Source organism: Schistocerca piceifrons, chromosome 4, assembly GCF_021461385.2.
Source record: "Schistocerca piceifrons isolate TAMUIC-IGC-003096 chromosome 4, iqSchPice1.1, whole genome shotgun sequence".
NCBI lineage: Eukaryota > Metazoa > Arthropoda > Insecta > Orthoptera > Acrididae > Schistocerca > Schistocerca piceifrons.
Window position 1 is genome coordinate 584,916,581 of NC_060141.1, and position 19,468 is coordinate 584,936,048.

The 19,468-nt window shown below is 40.5% G+C and overlaps 1 protein-coding gene across 1 annotated transcript in view; it reads right to left on the reverse strand.

The window, feature by feature from the left end:
* Positions 1 to 19,468, reverse strand: part of LOC124795861 (alpha/beta hydrolase domain-containing protein 17B) — a 68,668-nt gene that overhangs the window by 26,085 nt on the left and 23,115 nt on the right. The window lies entirely within an intron of this gene.

A 19,468-nucleotide genomic window follows, 5' to 3' on the forward strand; every position in this document is an offset into this window, starting at 1 on the left:
CTCATAATAACGTATTCACAAGAACTATATATCGAATACACTTACAGAAAGAAAAAACAGTATTTCCAATTTATTTGTAGCATCAAAACAAATTTCCAAATTACTTAAATACCTTGAATGAGACGTGTGTAAGGAAACCGATACATATTATGAAAATGAATGTATGTATGTATTAAACAATATAATGAAAAGGATAGTTGCTACTCACCTTATAGTGGAGTTGCTGAGTCACAGAAAGGAGCAACAAAAAGATTGTCACACAATTAGCTTCTGGCCAACAAGGACTTTGTCAAAATTAAGACACAAACACTGTGTGTTTGAGGTGCGTTTTGCAATGTAATTAACTGTCGGAGATAAAGTTTATCTCATGCAAAAATACGATGCCCACAGTAAAGAGCTAAGGTAACTTCATTATGTTGCCAGAAAGTGTGTTTAATTTATTTAATTATGAATATTTTCTTTTATGATAAATAATGGATTCGTTTGAGATGTTAAATGTTTATTTATATGTATCTTTGGAGTTTATTAAGGTCAGTAGACCAAAGAATCTGGAATGCAGGAATGTCTGCAACTTCCGGGCACATTTTGGCTTGCCCGCCACTTCTTTGTCGGGATTGGAGGGAGATGGACATGTTTATGTGACCAGTACAGTATAATGCATTTAGCGTATCAATGTTCATAGTGAAAATGTTGTAGTTACTAAACAAAAAGTACGAATAAATATAATTTTTAACTGAAAGCATTTCGGATCTGGTAGTGCTTATTTCAAACAAGAAGAAAACCCAGGCCATTCTTGTTGGGGTAATTATTTTGCAGACAAAACTTCGAAAACCCTTAGACAAACGAGATCTGCAGTGTGTAATCTTTCAGCAGCTACTTGCCCGCGAAAGGCAAAGGTCCCGAGTTCGAGTCTCGGTCGGGCACACAGTTTTAATCAGCCAGGAAGTTTCACTAATAAATAAGTCTTGCTGAAATTGTGCTGGAACTATTCGTATTATTCTCATTCAAAGACACGTGGTGAGAGTGTGGTCCTAACACAATATACCGCGTAAGATATCAAATTGTTCAGTTGTGAAGAAACGAGATAGGTAACAACCAGTAAAATATGGTGGCGTCGTCCGGGATTATTGAAAATGTTACCGAAATAAAATATCACCGAGATCGCGAAGAAAATGACAGAATTCTTACATCTTGGATGAAAATGTTCAAGGAAGTCGTATGCCGATAGCTTCAAGACAACGGAATGCAGTTACTGGAGCAAGAATAACGGCGCAATAAGTCAAGAAAGAAGAAAAAAGTGTAAAATGTTGTGCAACAAAAAAACAATATTCATATAAGTGTAGTGTTTCAGTGTTGTGAATTCCATCACGCACCAATCAACAAAGATGATGTTATAAGATAAGAAAATCAGTAAACTGTGAGTAAGATAATTTAGTATCCCTTAGAAAAGATAAATTTATTGTATTTTGTTTATTCCTGCGTAAAAAGATGACTATTGTAAAAGAGGAAAGTATTGACGACGGTGTTGCCAATGCTAGTACAGATGTAAATTTATCATACGAAAATGAATGCAACAATAATAGTCCGAATCCTGTAGACAAAGTTGAAAGTCGTACGGAAAGACAGGATGAAGTTAAAGACATGTTATCAACAATAATGAGTTATATGGAGGGAAAATTTAAGGCAATTGATGACACTAAAAGACAAAACGGACAGTGGTTAGGAAATATTAAAGACAGACTCGATGCTAATGAGATTCGTTTGGATCAAATGGAGCAAAACAACGCTGCTCAGTTAGACCAGCCTCTTAAGCTCATGAGTGATAAATTTGAAAAACAGTTCAAAGAATATGAAAAGAAAAATGATGATCACTTTCAAAAAGTAGAAGCAAAAATTTCCAGTTTGAGTCGTAATATGGTTAAGATCACGGGTAAGGTCAATTATGTGGGGAGAAAAGTTAAAAATGTAGATGCAAAAGTACAAAATCTGAAAACTGAAGTTAGTACAGGTAGAGAGAAAATCCATAATGCGTTTAAAGTTGTGCATTCAGATATCAAACATGTAGAAGAAACAATATCTGATCGTACTGCTCTTGTAAACGATAAAATTATTAAAGTAGAAAGCAAATTTGAACAAAAGATATGAATTATTACTGAAAAAATAGATGTAAATAATCAGATAAACAAAAATGAAGTCTAGAGTTTAGAAAGTGGTATTAATGACATCACTAAGAAACTTGAAAATGTTAGTAGCAATATGGTCACCAATAGTTTGCCAAACAATATTGGCACTTTGTGGTGCCACATTCCAGTAAAAAACTTTTCAGATGAGAGCAGTATGCATCCGGTAGATTTCCTGCAGCATTGCAAAGATAACTTTTTTCCAAATATGAATGATAATTTGAAAATTAAATTTGTGAAAAGATTTCTAGAAGGTGAAGCATTGTCATGGACTAATCATTATTGTACGGAGGGAATGGCTTTTGCAGAGTTTGAGGAGAGGTTCTTAAGTAAATTCTGATCAGAGACAGAACAAGCAAGAATAAAAAGCAAATTCCTGAATGGACCTGTTTATAAACATGAATTTGGTAGCATGAAGCAATTTTGCAGAAATCAGTTAAGAAAACTCACCCACCTAAGCAAACCTTTTGATGAACTCACTCAAATCGATGCACTCAAAAGGAGGCTACCATATGAACTACAGTGGGAGTTAGCTTATGGTCCAGATGACACAACAGATCAGTTTTTGAAATATGTTGACAAACTAGACAGAATTATCGAGAAAACGGGTAAACCACCACACCACAGTCAAAACCATTTTCAAAAGACAGGGCATACAAATTGGGGAAACACACAACATGATAAAAAGGAACCCCACAGTTTTGGAAGTAGTGATTCTCATCAGAGAAATCAGCAGTACAACTTCAAGGGATCACAAGGGCACAATTTCCATTACAAGGATCAATATGGAAATAGCCATAATCAATTTGGTAACAGGCACTTTGGAAATAAACCAAAGGAGTGGAATAGTCATAATGGAATGGGGAGAAATGAACAGGAGTTAAAAAACTGAATAGGGCTCCATTGGCAGTCCGCAAGGTAGGAGCTACTTATACACAAATGGAAAGGGCCAACCCAAACTGTCAAACTAAACAGAAAGATACCAGTGACATAATGAGTAATTATTTTAAAGAGAAGTGTTATCCCATTAATGTAGTATCTGTTACAAATACACTCCTGGAAATTGAAATAAGAACACCGTGAATTCATTGTCCCAGGAAGGGGAAACTTTATTGACACGTTCCTGGGGTCAGATACATCACATGATCACACTGACAGAACCACAGTCACATAGACACAGGCAACAGAGCATGCACAATGTCGGCACTAGTACAGTGTATATCCACCTTTCGCAGCAATGCAGGCTGCTATTCTCCCATGGAGACGATCGTAGAGATGCTGGATGTAGTCCTGTGGAACGGCTTGCCATGCCATTTCCACCTGGCGCCTCAGCTGGACCAGCGTTCGTGCTGGACGTGCAGACCGCGTGAGACGACGCTTCATCCAGTCCCAAACATGCTCAATGGGGGACAGATCCGGAGATCTTGCTGGCCAGGGTAGTTGACTTACACCTTCTAGAGCACGTTGGGTGGCACGGGATACATGCGGACGTGCATTGTCCTGTTGGAACAGCAAGTTCCCTTGCCGGTCTAGGAATGGTAGAACGATGGGTTCGATGACGGTTTGGATGTACCGTGCACTATTCAGTGTCCCCTCGACGATCACCAGTGGTGTACGGCCATTGTAGGAGATCGCTCCCCACACCATGATGCCAGGTGTTGGCCCTGTGTGCCTCGGTCGTATGCAGTCCTGATTGTGGCGCTCACCTGCACGGCGCCAAACACGCATACGACCATCATTGGCACCAAGGCAGAAGCGACTCTCATCGCTGAAGACGACACGTCTCCATTCGTCCCTCCATTCACGCCTGTCGCGACACCACTGGAGGCGGGCTGCACGATGGTGGGGCGTGAGCGGAAGATGGCCTAACGGTGTGCGGGACCGTAGCCCAGCTTCATGGAGACGGTTGCGAATGGTCCTCGCCGATACCCCAGGAGCAACAGTGTCCCTAATTTGCTGGGAAGTGGCAGTGCGGTCCCCTACGGCACTGCGTAGGATCCTACGGTCTTGGCGTGCATCCGTGCGTCGCTGCGGTCCGGTCCCAGGTCGCCGGGCACGTGCACCTTCCGCCGATCACTGGAGACAACATCGATATACTGTGGAGACCTCACGCCCCACGTGTTGAGCAATTCGGCGGTACGTCCACCCGGCCTCCCGCATGCCCACTATACGCCCTCGCTCAAAGTCCGTCAACTGCACATACGGTTCACGTCCACGCTGTCGCGGCATGCTACCAGTGTTAAAGACTGCGATGGAGCTCCGTATGCCACGGCAAACTGGCTGACACTGACGGCGGCGGTGCACAAATGCTGCGCAGCTAGCGCCATTCGACGGCCAACACCGCGGTTCCTGGTGTGTCCGCTGTGCTGTGCGTGTGATCATTGCTTGTACAGCCCTCTCGTAGTGTCCGGAGCAAGTATGGTGGGTCTGACACACCGGTGTCAATGTGTTCTTTTTTCCATTTCCAGGAGTGTAATATATGTCATACAAATAAACCAGAAACAAAAGGTAGGTTATTAAAAGACACTGATTGCTTAGAAAACTGTGAAGAATTAAACTTGGATTCATTCTATGAGTGGGCTAGGAGGGGCACCTTGCTGGAAAAAGAGTTGTTCAAATGATCAATGTGTATTAGGAATTAGAGAACTTATGGAAGAGTCTGGTGGGCTAGGAATGAAAAGAGCACCTAGTAAGGATGGTCGGTTGGTTGTTTAGGGGAAGGAGACCAGACAGCATGGTCATCGGTCTCATCGGATTAGGGAAGGATAGGGAAGGAAGTCAGCCGTGCCCTTTCAGAGGAATCATCCCGGCATTTGCCTGGAGTGATTTAGGGAAATCACGGAAAACCTAAATCAGGATGGCCGGACGCGGGATTGAACCGTCGTCCTCCCGAATGCGAGTCCAGTGTCTTACCACTGCGCCACCTCGCTCAGTAGTAAGGATGATTTAAATGTGTATCTGCGTACTGAAGGTAAGGGTGCAAAGGATCAAGAGGATAATTTTTGTGATGTTGATTGGGAAGGAAAGGAGATTGAGGATAGTAGTGAAGAAAGATGTTTTATTGGTGTAAGTGAGGAGTTGGAAGCTTTAGGGATTACTAATATAAAAGAGGATAGTAATGAAGTTAGCGAGGTACACATGAAAACAGCTGACAATTTGAATGATAAGGACGCCAGAATTTTAGTCAGTGAGTTATTTGATCTTGATACATGTAAGAAAAATGAGAAGGAATTGACAGCAGGTAATCTTAACAGCATTAGGGGAGTAGATGATGAAATGTCAGATAGTGAGCAATTTTTGTTTAACTTATGGGTTAACAGTAGTGCCATTAAGGATGATGAAAATTTCAGAAAGGTAACACTTGATATATGTGAAACTTTGTATCCAGAATGGTGGCATAGAATTAAGTATCACATTTGACAAATGTTAAGAGATAAATATAAAGGAGAGAGACACAATAGCACAAATGAATGTAGTTGGATTAATGAAATATTCCGGAATAGTAATCAGGCCACAGAAAATGCAATTAGGGTAATAACAGCATATAACTCTGGTAGTAATGATACAGGTAAGGACACTGGAAAGGGATATGGATTCAGTGAAATTGAAGATGACTTACTACATGAGACTATTAAGAAAAATTTTGACTTTGATGTGAGCAGTCCGTTTGTTGATGTACAGATAGGATCATGGAAAGGAAAGTGTTTAGTGGACACAGGAAGTCAAGTATCTGGGATATCAGAATCATTAAATAAAAAACTGAAAACTAATAAGGATAATGTCGAGTTACCTGTGGTAGGAATTAAAATAAGAGGTGCTACTGGGAAGCACAGTAAATCAATAAGGAGTCAGGCTTTTATTACTTTTGAAATTGAAGGAGTATCATGGTCACATGGGTGTCTCGTCATTCCTGATCTCACAGAGGATTTTATCCTAGGAATGTCTTGGATAACAAAAGTAAGTGCAGCATTTGATTGGGTAGGACAGAAATTAATGATGACTCTGCCAAGTGGTGAAGTCATCACTACGAAACTTCTTACATCAAATGTGTTTTGTATGAATAAGACTTTGAACAGTATTGAATTTACAGAAGAAGGTAAGTACATTGAGAGCCATGTCACAGATTTTGATACAGATGAGATAGAGTTTGAAAAGTTGGTAAATGAAAAAGTAGCCGAAGCTAGAGAACTAACTGAGAACCAAATACAAGATTTGAAATTATTTTTGTGGGAATATAGTGATGTATTTAGCAATATACCAGGTAAAGTAATTGGATACCAATGTACTTTACAGTTGAAGCCACATGAACCTTTCTTTACAAAACCGCACAGTATTCCAATCTCGAAAAGGGTAGCAGTGGAGAAAGAATTGCAAAAGATGGAAGTGTGTGAAATCATTGAGAGGAGTATAAGCCCTTATAATAATCCCTTAGTCACTGTAAATAAACCTAATAGACAAGTCAGATTAGTACTATATTCCAGACAGTTAAACAAATGTTTATACAGAGAAACTGACCACCCAGAGAACATCGATGAGTTGTTATATAAATTTAAAAATATCCAAATTATGTCAAGCCTTGACCTAACTTCAGGTTTTCATCAAGTACCTCTTGCAATTAGTTCTAGAAAGTACACTGCTTTCTTATACAATGGGAGATGTTACCAGTATTGTGTAGTGCCTTTTGGATTAAACTCATCCGTCGCCGAATTTATAAGGGCACTAGACTATGTACTTGGCCAAGAAGTTGTGTCAGAATTAACAATTTATGTAGACGATATATTAGTGTCAAATCAAAGTTGGGAGGATCATTTGAAGTTATTGAAATAGGTGTGTGAGAAACTCAGAAGAGGTGGTATGACATTAAAACTGGAAAAAATGTAAATTTGGTGTGTCAGAACTCAAATTTTTAGGTCATTACTAAGGAAGGAATAAATGCAGATCCTGAGAAAATAAAATCTACAGTAAACTTTCCATCTCCTAGAAACCGAAAACAATTAAAGTCTTTCTACGGACTCTGTGGATTCTATCGAAAATATGTAAATGGACAATGCCTTAATGTAACATGTTTAAGCAACTTACTTAGAAAAAATGCTACATGGAATTAGTCTGAAGAGTGTCAGAAAGCATTCGATAAAATTAAGAATGAACTTTGTACGAACAGTCTTTTACACAGACCAGATTTTAGTTTGCCATTTTGTCTTCACACTGAAGTAGTGATTATGGACTAGGAGCAGAAATATTTCAGGAGAAAGTTGTGAATGGGAAAAATCTTCATTGTACTATTGCATTTGCCAGCAGAATGTTACTTAAACATGAGAGAACTTACACAGTCACTGAAAAAGAATTACTCGCAGTACACTGGGCGTTTACAAAATTTAAAACATACCTGTTAGGACACAAGATAAAAGTGTATTCAGACCACAAAGCTTTAAGTTACTTACAGGAGTGTAGACTGTATCACAGTAGATTAACCAGGTGGGCAATATTCATGCAACAGTTTGACTACGAAATAGTGTATATTAAGGGATCAGAAAATGTAGTAGCTGATGCTTTATCCAGGTTACCAGTAGGAGGAGATCAGGAAATGTTTGATCAAGAGGAAGAAAAGGAATTTAAAATAAGATACATGAAGGGGATCCATGATGAAAAGCTCATAAAGACACTTTGCAATAACATCAGGAGGGACAGAATAACGATCCTAATTGAAAATTGGTTAAGGACTGTTTAGGCAAAAGAGGGTATGATAAACATAACAAGTACTATAAGGTTTTTAAGGGAACACACTTTAGAAGAACAGATGTGGACTCTGACAATTGGAAGCTATGTTGGCCAGAGTGTGAGGCAGAAAAGTTAATAAAGTACACCCATGAGAGTTATGGTCACTGTGGAATACAGAAATGTGTAAAAAAGTTACAAGAAAATATCTACTTTTATAACATGGTAAAGAAGGTGAGGAACGAAATATCAACACGTGACAAATGTCAAAGAGTAAAAGTAAGCAACAGAACATGTCAGGGAGAAATGCGGAACATCATTCCAGATAAGCCATTAGATTTAGTAGCTGTAGACTTTTATGGTCCTTTACCTAAAAGCAAAGGTGGCCATTGTTTTATATACGTCATGGTTGATGTATTTTCCAAACTAATTAAACTTTATTCTGTTCAAAAAGCTACAAGTAAAGAGATCATTACAAAGGTTGAGAGAGATTACTTCAAGAGTGTAGGGAAACCTAAAGCTATACTATCTGATAATGGTTCACATGGAAAAAACTAACACAAAACACATCTTGATATCCGTGTACAACCCATCTTCAAATCCAGCAGAAAGGTACATGAGAGAAATAGGGAGACTTTGTAGGACGTATTGTAGTCACAAACACCTTAGTTGGTCCGACCATGTAAACAACTTCGAGGATATCATTAACAGCTTGAAGCATAGCTCTACTGGGTTTTCACCATATGAAATTATGTTTCATCTCAGACCAGCGAATCTTATTTCTGAATTAATAGACTTTCCAAAATATAGCTTAATATCAATGAAAGAACGTGAAGAGATTGTCAAGAAAACCATGAAAAAACTAGGTGAAGCTAGGAAAAACAGACATGATAGGAAAATAAAGGCTACCACATTCAGAGTAGGCGACCATGTCTTAGTGAAATCCCACGAACGATCGAAGTTACTAAGAGTAGAACTCAAGAAGTTCTTCGATATTTACATTGGGCCATTTGAGATTATTGAGAACCCCACCAAAATGCGTACCGATTAGTATATCCCAAGTCGATAAAGCCGTTTGGCCTTAGGAATGTTGTTTCTTTGAAGCCGTATCTTGAGAAAAGAACAAATTGAGCCTACAAACATGCCTTTATCTGGAAAGAAAATGCTGTGAGATAAAGTCATGGGAACAAATTGCAGTCACCATACCACGCCATGTAACACGATGTTGTCACTTAATTCTATTATAAGATTAGATTTCATGATTCCTACATGCTTGTTTAAGTAACTGTACAGTATTTAATTAATTGAAAAATATGTAAACTTGATAAATGAGGGATTTTATTTTACTGATGATGCTAGGAGACAAGACATGTCACCCACCCCCCAGTTTGAGGATAGCAAATATCATAATTTTTGAAATCTTGTTCGTTCACTTATATAGAACATGACGCTTATAAAAAAATGTTCTGTAGTTAATAGACTATATTTTCTTGTATATGCAAGTGTGCTTTTATTTTACTTCATACTCACCATGATAACTGTTTTTATTCAGCTGTGTTTATAACACAACACAACACAGATACTTTGTTGGCTTATTTTGCCTTTTAATTTTGATATCACGTAATTTACTAGGCTCATGAGAGAATAGTGTTGTTGAATTGAAATACTTTTGCAACCTCACTGATTATATAGGAGTTAGTACTATGTTTGTTCTAATATGAGGAAATGTTTTAACTTAAGTATTATTTTATAGTAATTTTCTGGGCAACAAATCGATATATGTATTTATGTCATTTATGTTGTGAGACAAAGGAGGAAGTCAATGGTTTATGAAAGAATAAACAGTTTACTACAGTTGTGATAAAAAGTTTTATACAAGTCAAGACAATGATGCAATTTCTGTACCGGACTGACAAGTGGACCAGGGTACACTTGTAAGTCCTGGTGGGCTATTGTAATGTAATTAACTGTCGGAGATAAAGTTTATCTCATGCGAAAAGTACGATGTCCACAGTGAAGAGCTAAGGTAACTTCATTATGTTGCCAGAAAGTGTGTTTAATTTATTTAACTATGAATATTTTCTTTTATGATAAATAATGGATTCGTTTGAGATGTTAAATGTTGTATATTTATATGTATTTATTTATATGTATCTTTGGAGTTTATTAAGGTCAGTAGACCAAAGAATTGGGAATGCAGGAATGTCTGCAACTTCCGGGCACATTTTGGCTTGCCCACCACTTCTTTGTCGGAATTGGAGGGAGATGGACATGTTTATGTGACCAGTACAGTATAATGCATTTAGCGTATCAATGTTCATAGTGAAAATGTTGTAGTTGCTAACCAAAAAGTACGAATAAATATAATTTTTAACTGAAAGTATTTCGGATCCGGTAGTGTTTATTTCAAACAAGAAAAAACCCAGCCCATGCTTGCTGAGGTAATTATTTTGCAGACAAAACTTCGAAAACCCCTAGACAAACGAGATCTGCAGTGTGTAATCCTTCAGCAGCTACTAATAAATAAGTCTTGCTGAAATTGTGCTGGAACTCTTCGTATTATTCTCATTCAAAGACACGTGGTGAGAGTGTGGTCCTACCACAATATACCGCGTAAGATATCAAATTGTTCAGTTGTGAAGAAACGAGATAGGTAACAACCAGTACAGTTTGCATGCATGTGTGTATGTTGTCTAATTTTGACAAAGGCCTTGTTGGCCGAAAGCTTATTGTGCGATAGTCTTTTTGTTGTGCCTCTCTGTGACTCAGCGTCTCCGCTATATGGTGAATAGTGACTATCCTTTTCATTATATTGCTACATTCCATTCTGGATTTTCCATATGTAAGTAAGGATGTACGTACATATGTTATGTTCCATATCTCTTCCTAAACCACCTAACTGATTTCAAACTTTGTGCACACATCACTAGCTGTGTGGAAGGAAACACTTTGAGGATAAGAACCATATACCTATAAAAGGGGCAGGGGTGGGAGTGAAAAGTAGTGTAGCGTACAATGCTTGAATTTGGAAATTTCATTCACCCAGTATTTGATAATGAGAGCACATAGCAACTTCCAACAAACTTTACATGTAATTTCAAGCCTTTACGAAACTTTTTCTCAGTGACAACCACCGTAAAATGATCAAAGGGAAAAAGTTGATCACTTACTACATTTTCACTTTTAATAACGTGAAACTGCTGCGTCATGCGTGATATTTAAAATTATTATTTTTCTGCCACTAATTCAAATCACAACAAATACCACATATACCACTAAATGTACCTACAAAATTGCATCATTGTATGACACATAGTTCAGGTGATATGACAAACCTGGAGACCCATGAGAAACTGCCGCATCATGCATGACATTCTAATTTATTATGACTTTACTACTAACAGCATACATGACATATTTCGCAGACAATGTTCACCTATATTACTGAATGTACCTACAAAATTATATCACCCTATGACTCATAGTTCAGGAGATGTGACACCATACACACTGAGATTTGTGAAAAACTGCCACATCTTGCTTGATATTTTAATTTATTGCTTCTTTACTACTAACTTGACTCACGGCACATTTTGTGGACAGCATTCACCTACACCACAAATGTCCCTGCAAAAATATATCATAGTATGTGACTTAGTTCAGGAAGTACGACGTTGTAAACACCGTGATGCATAAAAACTTGCCGCATTATGCATGACATTTCAATTTATTATTTCTTTACTACTAGCTCTATTCACAATGCATTTTACAGACAGTATCTACATACACCACTGGCTGTACCTGCACAATTATACCACTGTATGACACACAATTAAAGAGCTACGATGTCATAAAGACTGAGCTGCATGAAAACAAAACTGCAAGTTACATTAGCTACAGATACAGGTGCAATGTGCATAAAATTTTTTAAAACTAACTGAAATGTGTGTGACTTGTGCGTACTCTGGTGAAACCTTCAGTAAAAAACTCATTCTAAAACCCTTGGATTGATTTTGACCGAACTTGTTACACACTACTTACTTTATGGAAAGAAGTACTGTGGAGTGAAAACCAGCAGCCTCCTATTGGGGTGGGGGCGATGGTGTGAAGAGGAGGGAGGAGGGGGGGGGGGGGGCAGCATGCAGACATATAGAGTAGGAATAAAGACATGGACACAGATAGAGGACAAGGACATGATGGACAGAGAGGAGGGGAAGAGGACATGGGCACAGAGAGTGGGTACAAGCAGATGGACACAGAGAGGAACCTAAGAGAAATAAGCAGACGGACAGAGAGCTGGCTCGGGCGGGGAGACTGACAGAGAGCTGGCTCGGGCGGGGAGACTGACAACCTCAAATTATTCTTGGGACAGAGCTGGCTAAAATCCTTAGTAAAAAGCTCTAAGGTATTAAGCAAGTCTTGGGATGTTTATCGGAAAGATGGATTAGACAACACAGGAGGGGATGTTTTTACTGACCACCCAGCTCCTCTGACAGTTCTAGAGTCATTCAAAAAATTCATGGTCAGTTGTGCATAAATACCCAGCTCATGCAATACTAGTTGGTGGTGACAGAAAGGTGTTGAAGATAAGTGACTGTAGGTTGATACAAGAAGACTTACACAAAATTTCTAGTTGGTGGGATGAATGGCAGCTGGCTCTTAACGTAGAAAAATTAAGTTAATGCACATGAGTAGGAAAAATATTAACTGGTTAGGTGCATGTGGGCATTGTTTTCAATGTGTGACAACACTGTTCTTGGGAACAGGTGAACTGAAATTCAAGGGACCTTGTGAATGAACTCATTCATGCTGCAACTTGACCTTGAAGACACACTTTCTTTCCTCAACCTCGACATGTTCCCAGAGGCCTTATTCAGTGAAGAGCACTGTGAGTGTTTCCACCAGCATATTTCTCTCATGGAACAGCAGTACATAGGATGATGGACTAAGGCTTTGCTGGCCGATTTCACAATACAGGATGCCAGGTACAGTGGTTTAGTTTTGTGTTATACAGTCATTATCAATAAATGTCACAATGAAAAAATTTTAAGTTTCACAGCTGATTCTGAACATCAAACTACATTTTCTAGTACTTCTTTTTATTATGACCACTCATTATAGCAGATTAAATAGTGTCCGGATTGGGACGCGAACTCAGAACGTTGCTTTATGTAGGCAGTGCTCTTACTGACTGACCTATCCAGCAGCTACATTGCCCAGGAAAGGCAAGGTTGCAGGTTTGAGTTTTAGTCCAACAAACAGCTGCATGTCAGGAAGTTTCGAAACAGTACATTCAGAAATGTCAGAGAAATAAGAATACACCAGACAGAATGGCTGGAGGCCATTACTTACCTTCACAAGGCATCACTCACAACCCAGCTTGAGTGGGACCCAACAGTGTGTGTGTGTGTGTGTGTGTGTGTGTGTGTGTGTGTGTGTGTGTGTGAGTGAGAGAGAGAGCGACACAAAGTACATTTTACATTCACAATTAAAACAAATGCTGCAGAGGTCAACATTTCTGTGTTATTTAATAGATTAATATGGGGGGGGGGGGGTTGTGTTACATTTACAGATGATAGCTGTAGCAACTGAGGTCATGCACAGAATACATTTTCAAGAATTTGGAAGGGTTGAAGAAGTCAACGACATACGAGGTGCGGCTAGAAAAAAACCGGACTGATGCTGGAAAAAACATTTATTTACAATTATTTACAATTTCATGTTATCTCATTCAATGTACTCTCCTCCTCGGTCTCTACACCGCTCCATACGAATTTTCCACTGTTCATAGCAATGCTGCAGATCATTTTCGGTAAGTCCATACATTACTTCCGTCGCTTTTTCTTTTACTGCTTCAACAGTCTCAAATCTAGTTCCTTTCAAAGCTGACTTGACTTTAGGGAAAAGAAAAAAGTCACAGGAGGCCAAATCAGGTGAGTAGGGTGGATGATCTAAGATGGGAATGTTGCGTTTTGCCAAAAACGTCTTCACTGACAACGCACTGTGAGCTGGGGCATTGTCTTGGTGAAGGATCCATGACTTTTTTCTCCACAAATCATTCCGTTTTCTCCATACTCGCTCACGTAGGGTAGCCAGGACGCTAATGTAGTAATGCTGATTCACTGTTTGTCCCTCTGGTACCCAATCAATGTGCACAATCCCTTTGATGTCAAAAAAAAAAAAAACAATCAACATTGCCTTGAATTTCGATTTTGACATTCGTGCTTTTTTTTGTCGTGGAGAACCAGGAATTTTCCAATGCATCGATTGGCGTTCAGTTTCGGGATCGTAAGTAAAAAACCACGATTCATCGCAAGTAATAACATTTTGTAAGAAGGTGGGATTACTTTCAATGTTTTCCAGGATGTCAGTACAAATCATTCTTCGGCGTTCCTTCTGTTCAATTGTGAGACACTTTGGAACCATTTTTGAACACACTTTGTTCATGTTGAAACTTTCATGAAGAATCTGCCTAACACTTTCCTTGTCAACTCCTGTTAACTCAGACACTGCTCTGATTGTTGAACGGTGATCTTGTCGAACAAGTTTACCGATTTTTTCAATGTTTGCATCAGTTTTTGCTGACAATGGTCTGCCAGTGTGAGTGTCATCACTGGTGTCTTCGCGGCCATCTTTAAATCGTTTAAACCACTCAAACACTTGTGTTCGCGATAAACAATCATCGCCGTACACTTGTTGTAACATTACAAACGTTTCACTTGCAGATTTTCCTAGTTTGAAACAAAATTTGATGTTAACACGCTGTTCTTTCTGTACACTCAACATTTTCCGACGCACAGACAAAACGTCAACTACTTAAAACAGACGCCACGGGCAGACTGAGTGCAGGAGCCAGATGAAACTCGAGCAGTAGGCGGAGCGAGAGTCACGTGACAGGCCACGCGACTTTCAGCCTTATTGCATTCGTTTTATTGTTTCGCCAGTACTAGTCCGTTTTTTTTCTAGCCACACCTCGTACTTCCATGTTTTGTGCAGCAACGTTGTTCGTACTCACCATAAGGTACGGTGGGAACAAAAGATCATTTGTCGGCTGCTGGTTCTATGCAGGCAATGAGAGCAGTGAACTGACATGTTTGGAAACAAGAGATGAAGTAATACTGTCACATTCTCACATCAACATAGATGCTAAATCTGCCTTTTGGGGGGGGGGGGGGGGGGCAGCTGTGTTTTCAGGTCCCACTGTAGCTACAATCTCAGAAATCACGAAGTATTTGGAAGAAACAGCAAGAATGATTAAAGATTCATCTGTGAAAGTGCGCAGAAAATATTAACCTTTGGTGAATCCCATTTCTGCGCCACAAATGAGGATGTTCAGTACCACACAAACTCACTTTGTGGCTGTTAACCTCTCCGAAAAATGCAATAACAGATAAGTATCTCGCATATTCCAACAAACAAAGACTCTTCTTGCTTTTTTGCCATTTCCTCAAGGCACTGCACTCTTTATGCCAACTGCTGGGTCCAACACAAGCACTATGAGTTTACAGTTCTGTTAGTGCATCCATCACATTTTTACATGCAATACTTAAGAAAATATAGAACTCAAAAGACAAATGAATCATTTATAAAAGCCTTGTATACTTGTGTGTGTGTGTGTGTGTGTGTGTGTGTGGGGGGGGGGGGGGGGGGGGGGGGGGGGGGGGGGAGGAGGAGGACCACGTGGCTTAGTTAGATAGTGAGCAAAACAGGAAGTGAAGACTAAAAATTAATGTAAGCCATTTACTTTATTTATTTTATTTCTCCTTCCATTATGAAAATGTAGACAACCAATAATGGCACAAGTTTCTAAGTGAGTCTATTAAAAGAAGGGGGGGGCGGGGGGGGGGGGGGGGGGGGGAATCATGACGAGGGTTTTACACTCTTTACTTTTCATGAGAAATTTCCATCCAATGAATTTGATTACAAGTTAAAAGCTATCAGGAGGCAAGAAATAACTTAATACTAGCATACTGTTTTAAAGTGGCTAGTAAATGCTGGGCAGTAGGTTTGTTTTGTTTTAGGGCGCATAAGCACCCATGTCAAAACTGTAGAACACGAAGACCAAGAGAGGAGTTAAAAACAACTACACGTCAATCCTAGTTGACGGAAGAGAAGACAGCTAAAAACCGGGACTTTAAGAAAGATCTATCAAATACACCATAGAGAAATGGAGGTCCATAACTAAAAATTAAATGTCCTTTGCCATGTTTCTATGATGGATAAAAAGTAACACACAGCCAACAGCCCACGCATTGCTGGTTAAAACAGCCAATAATTCAGATGGGAAACACAAACGGGAACTTAAGAGGTTGAAAAAAGGGCATTCCATCAGGAAATGGCGGACAGCCCAAAGTTAGGCGCAGTGTGCATAAAGTGATGGAGGAGCATGACTTAACATATGGCAATGGCTAAAGAGAGAATGCCCAACATGCAACATAGTTAAAATGATCTCCTCATGGCAAGAGTGCCAAAGGGAGGTCACCCAAGCCACTGGGAGAGGCTTAATAAACTGGAGCTTGTTCCCATAAAGAGAGGAACAGTAGTGGTGATGCCGCAGGCTGAGGTACAAGGACTGCAGCCTTGGCAGCAATGTCAGTGGCCTCATTTCCTGTCAGATCGTGACCAGGAACCCACATAAACATCACAGTGGCTCCATCAAGAGTGAACAAGTGACAGCTTCCATGGACTCATTGCACTAAGGGATGGATGGTGTGCAGCACACACAGTGAGAGCGTATGAGCAGACGACACAAATGAAAGCCTGTGTCACCGGATATACTGCGTGACCCGATAAAGGACAAAGAGCTCTGCTGTAAATACTGAGCAGTGGATAGTATTATACGATTGTGGATAGTATTGAGACTGCATAAGAAGGACAGACATGAGAGAGAGAGAGAGAGAGAGAGAGAGAGAGAGAGAGAGAGAGAGAGATAGGTGCCCAATGGTGAGGTCATCAGCAGCCTTTACACTTACGAAAACAAATGTTTGTGGAGATGGACTAAAAGTGTTGTACACACTTGCACACTAAATTACCACACAGTCACTCTGTATCACATACTTTCTCACATGCACTAAAACCAGTTAGGAGGGAAGAGAGATAATTAAGAATGTAAAACACAGAGAAAACAAAACACAGGTGAACTAAAAGAAAAATGCCGGGAAATGTGCCTGGCTGACCACTTACAAAAAACTATGGGGAGCCAGCCACCCTTTGATGGGTGCACATTACAGTCACAGAGCAGCCAAAAGGGGTGAGGTAGCTGCCCAACAAGCTGGGGAAAGTCTGCTCTGGTGAAGTGTATGACAGAGGAATGTAAACGATACAAAGGGGAAAGGTCAAGTGAGGAAGGAAAAGCTGAACTGCAAGAGCTTGAAGGTGGGTCGTCAGGGAGATGAGTTGGCAATGAATGTCACCCCGTATAAGCAGCATGACTCCCCCGAGACAGAATGTCAACCCTTGGGGAAGGTCAAAACAAACCGGGAAGAAATGCGAAAGCTCAAAGCAGTCATGAGGATGCAATTTTGTTAACTGAAGGTAGAGAACAAGCGGACACTGTGATTCTAAGAGCAGCCGTAAATCCCCTTTGTTGGATTTAAGGCCACAAAATATTCCATTAGAAGAGAGTCATGACAACGAAAAATTGAAGGAGGTCACCTTGACAGCTGCCTAGTGCCAGCCTTCGAAGACTTTCTGCTACAGGGCACAGAGGCAGGAAGATCTAGTTCCATGAGGTCTACTGAAGCGTCAGCATTGTTCTGCTGTCAGCCTGTGGAGTCTGGGGCAAAAAAACAGTTGGTGGTGTGCACCGACGACACAGTATCTTCGAGTCAGTGAAGCAGAAGACTTTTTGCCTTTGTTTGACTTCTTCAAGCCTTTCCAGTTAGCAGAAGAAGACTCAGGTATTGGTCAACTGGAGGGACATAGGAAGTCTTCACAGGAGTAGTCCTTTCGGCCTGCCGGTTGTGTAGTCCTTTCGGCCTGCCGGTTGTGTAGCTGGTGACTTCGCCTCGTGAGGCGAGAGTTTGGTGGTTTGTTGCACAGGTGGAGGAGGAGATGGGGACACTGTCATGACACTGGGCAATTTCCCAACCATGGTGCTAAATTTGAGGACTCATGCTTGCATGGCCATATCCTACATGGAGTGAGATGTAGCAAAAACAGTACTGCAGGTTCCAGATGGTAGAACGCACGGTTTCCAGCTAGCCAACAACTTGGGAGCGACTGGGTAAGGCACTTTCACCAAGATCTCCTGGACAGCCCGCTCAATGAGATACATGGGACAATTTTAGGAGGTGGCAGCATGGCCGCCATTGCAGTTGATGTCAACAGGACTCAAGAGTATGGTCATAATAACAACACTGGTAACAGCACATCAGGTTCAGAACATACGCTTCTACTGTAATAACTTCATAATCTGCTTTGATCTTTGATGGACGAACCACTCTTCCAGCCTACTGTAAATAACACCATGAAAACAATTCAGCATGGACTTCGACACGAACCGGATAGCAATGGAGAAGCGAAGCTGCAAGCAGTTGTTGTGCTTGAGAATCAGAAGTAGTCTCCAAAAGCAAAGTGCCAGTGCGTAAAGGAGAGCAGGATTTCACAGAGCCAGCAATTACATTGACATCTTTCTGAATAATAAACGGATTTACCGTAGCGAAGAACTGACCATCTTTAGTACGTGAAACCACGAGGAACCGTGGTGCAGCTGGGAGGGTCTTCGAATCGTTAGCTTCATTCCGTTTACGTTTTGTAGCCACTGACTGTGAAGATGATTGGCTCAATGAGAGAAAACCTCCATGTTCGCCAGAGTCTCCAATGGTGTGCTCATTCCACCTGGGACCCCCTTCAGAAGGGGGCACACCTACCTTAGGTGATTGTTCACTCCTCAGGTCACACCTCCTGAACACCTGACAGAGGAACCATCTGGCAATTTGGGAAGGTAGCAGCTCAGGCAATCACCCCTCCCTAGGCCTGGCCCTTACCAGTGGGTAGGTGCAAACCCTACCTGTCGACCCGGAGCTGGGAACTATGCTTTACTCAGTCATCTGTTTAATGTCAGATGCAAGGGCCGGCCTTCAGGAGTGCACAGGGAGGAAGAAGAAGAGGAACCTCAAACGCCAAAGCAGATGAAAGACAGGAGAAGGTGAACAAAGAAAGAAAAAAGGAACAGTGGAGATACTGACTACCGAAAATGCAGGCTAAATTTCTATTAACAGCCAAGACATGTTCCCCAAGAAAAAAGAACAGCAAGAGGATAGACATGCAGCACGGAAGGGAGATAATGCTGCAAAGGCTGGGGCCCTGTGGTAGCCAAGCAAGAACCCGTCAAAGAGTGGCGAGCCCCCTTGGGAGATGGAGGTAGGTTCTGTGATGCACCCTTCTTGAAAAAATACAATACTAGAAACTTTTCTTCACTGCCTACCTGGACATATTTCTCAGACATTAAAGGAATTATAATATTGAAGAAATAAGCATATAAGGAGTAGTTTAAACTATATGGCATTGCTAGAACTGGGGAAGAATTGGAAGGTATAGTATAGCCAAGCATCTTTAAGTGTCAGAAAAAC